The 7,107-nt window shown below is 46.2% G+C and overlaps 1 pseudogene; it reads right to left on the bottom strand.

Moving 5' to 3' along the window:
- Positions 1–6,701, bottom strand: LOC115029085 (annotated as a pseudogene).
- Positions 6,702–7,107: the final 406 nt, after the last annotated feature.

Raw genomic sequence — 7,107 nt, 5'->3', positions numbered from 1 at the left:
CAAGTTTGCAGATCAATTTATTAAGATGAAGTCACTGCTAGTTACACAGAAGAGAAGCTACTGCCAAAGTCAGTGAGGTTCTCGAGAACTCACTACATTAGACACAGATGTCCAGAACCACAAGGAACTGTTCCTGATTCCCAGTGACAAGGCTGAGGAGGACGAATCTGCACATTTACTTCAAGTTTTTAAAGAGCTTGTGGGCCACACAGTGGTCCCGTGCATGCAAGAAGTCAAAGAGCTCCCCTGTACAATCCTCTTCTGTCTGTGATCGGGAAGACACGCGATTATCATACAACTCTAGTCGTTCCTGGGCCTTTACACACTTCTCCAGCTGTTCACAGTGCTCTCTCACTGTTGTTAGAGGGTCCACTGATTCTTCCTCTTCTTCCTCTTTGGGGTCTCCGGATCCAGTGAGCATCTTTCTTTGGCCTCTAGTCCCATGTCGGGAGCCGGTTTGGGATTCAGGGTAGCTACTCCACTTCAGGTTTAAGAAGCAATACATTCATTTTTAATTGTTAAGGCAGAAGTCAAGCCAGAATAGCAGGGAGCCAAACTCCATCCTGAATGAGGCTAAACATCAAATAAGCAACAAGTGGCTTGGGCTGCTGGAGGGGCAGCAAGTGGGGACAGTTGGAAAGCCTTGGAGACTGGCTCAAGAACACAGGTTTCCTAACATTTGCCCACTCTAAACAGCCACACAGGGGAGGTTGACACCTGGGTTGCATGGGGAGATAATGAGAGCAATGAGACCCAAACTGCCTGACTTCCAACCAGAGTGACTTAACCCTCCTACACCAACAGGTTGCAGGCAGGGGCATGTCCACTTTCAGGCTTAAATACTATTTACTATTGACCTCAATCTCTGCTGTTTTATATACCATGGGCATTCAGTTAAAAAAAAAAAAGAGCAAAAGAAACAAACAAACCCCTCCCCCCAAAAACCACTCACAACGCACAAAAAGGCACAAAAGAAAAAAAAAATCTCCATTCAGATCTGTTGTTTAAAAGGAAGTCAATAGACCCAGACTCACATATGACACAGATGTTGAATTACTAGACAAGGGCTTTAAAATAATTATAATTAATTTGTAAAAAGGTCTAGTGGAAAGAAGTGAGCAACTTGCATGAACAGATGGGGAATCCTGCAGAGACATACAAAGTATAAGTCAAACAGAAATGCTACAAATAAAAACATGCTGTCTGCGGTAAAAAACGCTCCAGCCGGGTTCTCAGCAGCGAGGCAGGCCTGAGGAAAGGGCTACTGAACTTGAACACAGGTAAATTAAAAACCATCTGAACCGAAACACAAAGAGAAAATGGGAAGAGTAGGGGAAAGCAAATAACCAAGGTACCAAGAGCTGTTCTGAGGGACAGCAGCATCCAAGCTATGTTTAGCATGGTCCCCAGAAGATGAAGAAAGAGTGAGGCAGAAGAGATGTTTCAAGAGATAGTGACCAAGGATGTGGCAGTGAGGCTGACAAGTGACAATGGAAAGCATTTCTTCCACAGACTTGGCAACTGAGTGGAAGGGCAGATGGGGGCAGGAGGGGAGCATGGTAGCCTCTGTCTGTCCTGGGATCACCGGTGATTCAGCAGAATGGCGAGGCCTTTTCCTGGTGTCTGATGGAATCACAGGATGGAGGAAGATGGAGGATAAGGCTGGAAAACAGTACAGTGGAGCAGACCAACAGGACTCTAGAAGAGCATCCCCAAAGTATTCATGTACACAGATAAAATAACATACAATCATCTCTCCTTTTACAAGATTATTTGTCATCCGTGTTACGTCTCCCACCGTTACCACCACCACATGGGCAAAGACACATCTTGTTGGTGGTACTGTTCTTGTGTAGTCAGGGACAGAGCAGATGGCAGTCCTTTGTTCATCTTAGCTTAAGGCCTGGCATGGTGGCCAAAGCGCTTTGATGCCTAGGACACATAAAAATCAAATCAATCAAATCCAGGCAGTGCACTGAGGAAGGAGGGAGACAGATAGAAACCTATGTCTGTTATGTCAGGTGCTGCAGGTAGGGAAAGATGCCCCCAGACCTGCCTTCTGCCCCATGGCATAGACAGGCCATAGATACAGAGCCCCGTAACTAGGGAGGAGGAAGACAGACAGGGACCTCTGGACCACCATGAGACCCACAGACTTGCCCATCCTGTGCACCTACAGGTGGGCAGTAGACACCTGCTTGCCTCTAGGACACATGGTGCAGACAGAAGATGTCACTCAGGGGTCTGCCAGCCATGTGGCCATCCTGCAGTGGGAGCAACCACATGTGCAAGTACGTGGTGGAGAGATGGGAGAGAAAAAGAAGTGGAACAGCTTAAGCGTTGTGAAGAGAGATGGAACTGGAGACTCAGGGTGGAGAGGAGTAGCCTGTTGTGAATGGCCGGCCCTCCACTTGGGGCCATGGTGAGGTCCCAGCCCAAGCTACCACCTGAGGGGCCATGTCTAGGTCCATGGCTATTCAGTGGGAAAGATCAGTGGCGATGGTCATGGGTCATATTATCATTAGAGAACGTGGGGACATCCCTGATCTGGGCAGCCACCAGGGACCATGTACATGTCTGGGGACTGTGCTGAACTGGCCCTGTCCCTCACTGGCTGCTGTGCTCTGGAGAGCTGACCCCACCTATCACCAGCAGCAGCAGCAGCAGTCAGGAGAGCAGGCCCTGCAGCTCACCAGGCAGCACAGTGGAGCTGGCCCTGGTGGCAGGGGTGTGGACGAGCCAACCAGAGGTTAGGGAGAGCATAGTAGGGCTGGCCCTAGTGGAGAAGGCATGAGTGAGCCAGCCCCAAGGATGTAAGACCAGGAGAGTTGGCCCAGTCCCTCGAAGGCTGTAGCACTTGGGAAAGTGGACCCTGTGCTTGGACTGGGTAGCACGGTGATGGCTCTGGAGTTGTACAAGTGAGTGAGTTATCCTGAGGGCAGGAGAGCACACCCTGCCTCCTGCCAATGGTGGCACTGTGTGGTCTAGCTAGAGTGGTGCTGGAAGGCTCACCCTGGTAGTGCTGATAAGGGGCAGCTGGCTCACTAACTAGAGCTCAGCTACCACTCAGGCCCAGATGGAGAGCTCTGAGTTGGCCCATCTCCAAATCTATATCACCTGCAAACGGTTGAGATACGTGAAGGGGCCAGTCTTGCTGATCCAAAGATGTAGGATCTCCATGACATAAAGCAACAACAGGATAAGCAGGAGGAGTCCTGGTGAGGATCCAATATTGGCAGTATCACAGAAGGCAGAGACCTCGAACCAGACCAACTGCAATGTCCATCTGCAAGAAAAGATGTGTGGGCCGGAGGGATACACTTTGGGATACACGGTGACATACTACAGCTTCCACGATGAGATGTTTTTCTGTGTTTTGGGGTGTTGTTGTTGTTGTTGTGTTACTTTGGGGGGGCGTTGCAAGAGTGAAGGGTAGATATGAGGATATGAGGGGATGAGGAGACTGGGATGCATGATATGAAACTCACAAGACTCAATAAAAGGTTTTTTTTTTAATTAAAAAGAAAGACTTATTTGTGTGTATGCATGTGTGTACATGTGCCTGCAGGTGTCCTCAGAGGCCAATAGAGGATGTCGGATACCCCGGAGTTAGAGTTTCCAGTGGCTGTGAGCCATCTGACATAGTTGCTGGAACCAACCTCCAGTCTAATACAAGAGCAACAAGTGTCTTTAATGCCTAAGCCAACTCTCCAGCCCCTTCTTTTCTTTTTAGTTTTGTTTATCTTATTATTTTATGTGTGTGTTTTGCTTGCATGTATGTCTGTATACCCCATACGTGCCTGGTACCCACACAGGTCAGAAGATGGCATCGGATCAGCTTGGACTGGAGCTACAGACGGTTGTAAGCTGCCCTGTGGGACTAGAAATCAAACCCAGATCCTCTGCACAAACAAGAAGTGCTCTCAATGGCTGAGCCAACTCTCCAGCCATCTCCCTTTCTTGCAGGATCTCCCTCTAGTTTAGGCTAACCTGAAACTCACTGTGTAAACAAGCCAGACTGGTCTTTAAAACCCTTATCAGACTTCCTACCTCAGCCTCTCAAGTGCTGGGATTACAAGTGAGAGTGTCTGTCTGTTTGTCTGGTTGCCTTTGTGCAGTTCAACACTGAAATGATTCGGATGAATAAATTGTGAGCACTCTATCAAAAGTCATAGGATTATGTAATAAATTAAGATTAGAATTCTACCAATTTTTCTGAAGTCAGGGTGATAGGGCAAAGGTGAAACCTACTAGAGATAAATATTCAGATGTTCATTTGGGATCAAAGCTCTATGCAGATGGCCAAGAAGAGCTGTGTATTTTGTGTTAGTTTGATACAGTCATCCTCCTGCTTCAGCTTCCTGAATGCTAAGATTATAGGTGCGAGCCATCTGCCATACTCAGTCACAATTATGTGTTAATCAGTTTTTCATAGTAACAAAAGCCAGGATCAACCTGGCCAAATCACAAAGAGACACTGAGTATAAAAGACAAAAGTGGGAGGAGCCTTAGGACCATCAGAATCTGAGGATCCTAACTGTACCTTCATTCTTGTCTCCTTTTCATTCTTGATTTTTTTTTCTCTGCTCAGTGTAGCACAGGCAGCTCTGGGCTTGTAATCATCATCATCATCATACCATCATCATCATCATCATCATCACCATCTCATCATTGTCATTGTCATTGTCCTGGGAGAGGGCTCAGAAGCATGAGACAAAAAGATTCTGGTTTCAGGGCTAGCCTTAGCTACATGAGAGCTCTTGGGCTGTGTAGCAAGCCCCCTACCCCCTCACAGACAAATTGTAAAAACCAGATGAAAGAACAGAAACTCGGGAGAAAACATCTTGCTCTCCAATTGCTCTCGGGGAAGGGCTCTGATGAGCACATGGTACCCATATATACATGCAGACAAAACATGAATACACATAAACCAAAATAATTCTAAAAGAAAAAAATGTAATTATAGTTCTAAGCCAATATGGTGGCACATTTGTTTGGTCTCAGCACTCAGGCTGCAGAGGCAAGTAGGTTTCTGAGTTTACGCAGCCTCATCTACAAAATACATTCCAGGCCAGACAGGACTATGGGATAGAAACTTATCTCAGAAAAGAAAAACAAAACAAAACACCCACAATGAAGTAATAAATTACAGTTCTAGGAATCAATAGTGGAATGGATTTAAGGCCTGTTACAGTTCTGACGTAAAATGTCTGTGTATTCAAGGCAGGTCCCCATAGTTAGTATATTAAATGTGGCAGGGGCTGTTGAGATGGTTCCGTGTATAAAGGTGCTTGCTGCCAAGCCTGACAGCCAGAGTTTAACCCCTGACAACCTGAGCTTGAGCCCTGGGGCCTACATGGTAGAAGGAGAATTAACTTCTGAACATTGTCCTCTGACTTCCACACATGATCTGTTACACACACACACACACACACACACACACACACACACACACAAAATGTAATTAAAGCTTCCTGGTGTCAAACCTGGTGGTCTTAGTTTGAGCCTATAATATACACAGTAGAAAGAACCAACTCCCAAAACTTGTCCTCAGACCTCCACATGGAGGCCATGATAGGAAACCTCTCCAACAAACAAACAAACAATGAATGAATAAATAAATAAATAGAAGATAAAATTTCTAAATTTTTTAAGTAAAATATTATTGGACCAAGAGGATGTAACCACATCAACGGATGGGTTTATTGATGAATTCTTACAGGATGGGCTACTAGGAGGTGGGGCCTATTGGAGGGAAGTAGGCTACTTCATGCCTGCCTTTGAAGGGTGTAACTTGTCCTCAGCCCCTTCCTCTCTCAGCTTTCCAGCCATTGATGGGTGACCAGCCACCTCTCCTGCCTGTCCTCTTCCCTCCCTCCTGCTGCAACCTGCCATGATATCCTCATACATATCCAAAGCTGTGGAGTCAGCCCAACTGGAACAAAACCTAAAATCATCTTTGAGTTACTTAGCTTAGGTATTTTGGGGTTGTTTAGTTTTGGATTTATTTGTTTGTTTACTCTTTATTAATTCTTTGTGAATTTCACATCATCTACCTTAATCTCATTCTTCACCCCAGCCCTTTGCATCTGCACTCACCCTGCAATCTCCCTCCAAAAAGAAAATAAAAATATAAATACAAAATAGGATAAAATAAACGAAAGCAAAACAAAATAAAAAACTTCTTGTCACAGTGTGTCCTACAGTAAACCCTTTTGTCCACACATTTTCACTTGCAAATGTTCATTGCAACGAGCCATTGGTCTTGTTCAAGGCCTCTGGCTTCTGCTACACTATCAATACTAGAGTCTCAGTGAGACTTCTCTCAGATAGTTTGTTGTTATCCTGTGTTATGGAGATCCTACAGCTTTGGATTTGCAAGACCAACCCCTTCACGAGCAGTTCATAGATAGGGAAGATGTTGGGGTAGGCCAACTCAAAGCCTGGATCTGGGCCTACATAGTAGCTGAGTTGGTCAGCCTGCCAGTTCTCTTACACCTCTACCACTGGGACCAGTCTCTCACACTGCTTGGCTAGCTCACCCAATGCCAAAGCTGGCAAGGGACTGGGCCAGCTCTCTAACTCACCTGTGCCTCCTCCACCAGGGCCAGTGCTATTGTGCTACCCAGGGAGATAAATCTCTCCCTCTCCCAGGGCTCTCCCAACTGCTGCAGCTGACAAGGGATAGGGTCAGCTTTCATGACCTTGGGGCTGGCTCTCCTGCCCAGCACTGGTGGTAAGGGGCAAGGGAGTTGTGTTTTTGTTGTGAGTCAAAGTCTTACTATGTAGTCTTGGATGACCTAAAACTATGTAGATCAGGCTGCCTCCAACTCACAGAGATCTGCCTACCCTTGCTTCTTCTTTGTTTGTTTAGGTTTTTTGTTTGTTTGTGTATTTGTTTTCCAGACAGGATTTCTCTATGTAGTCCTGGTGGTCCTGGAACTTACTCTATAAATCGGGTTGGCCTTAAACTCATTCACCTGCCTCTGCCTCTCAAATGCTGGGACTAAAAGTTAGCATCACCAATGCCCAGCTACCTTTGCTCCTTGAGTTCTGGGAATAAAGACATATGCCTCCACACTAGGCAAATCACAACCAGTTCAGGTA

This window comes from Mus caroli, chromosome 2 (genome assembly GCF_900094665.2).
Source record: "Mus caroli chromosome 2, CAROLI_EIJ_v1.1, whole genome shotgun sequence".
Lineage (NCBI taxonomy): Eukaryota > Metazoa > Chordata > Mammalia > Rodentia > Muridae > Mus > Mus caroli.
The sequence above is the reverse complement of the archived record's forward strand: the minus strand, read 5'-3'. Positions and strand labels throughout refer to the sequence as shown.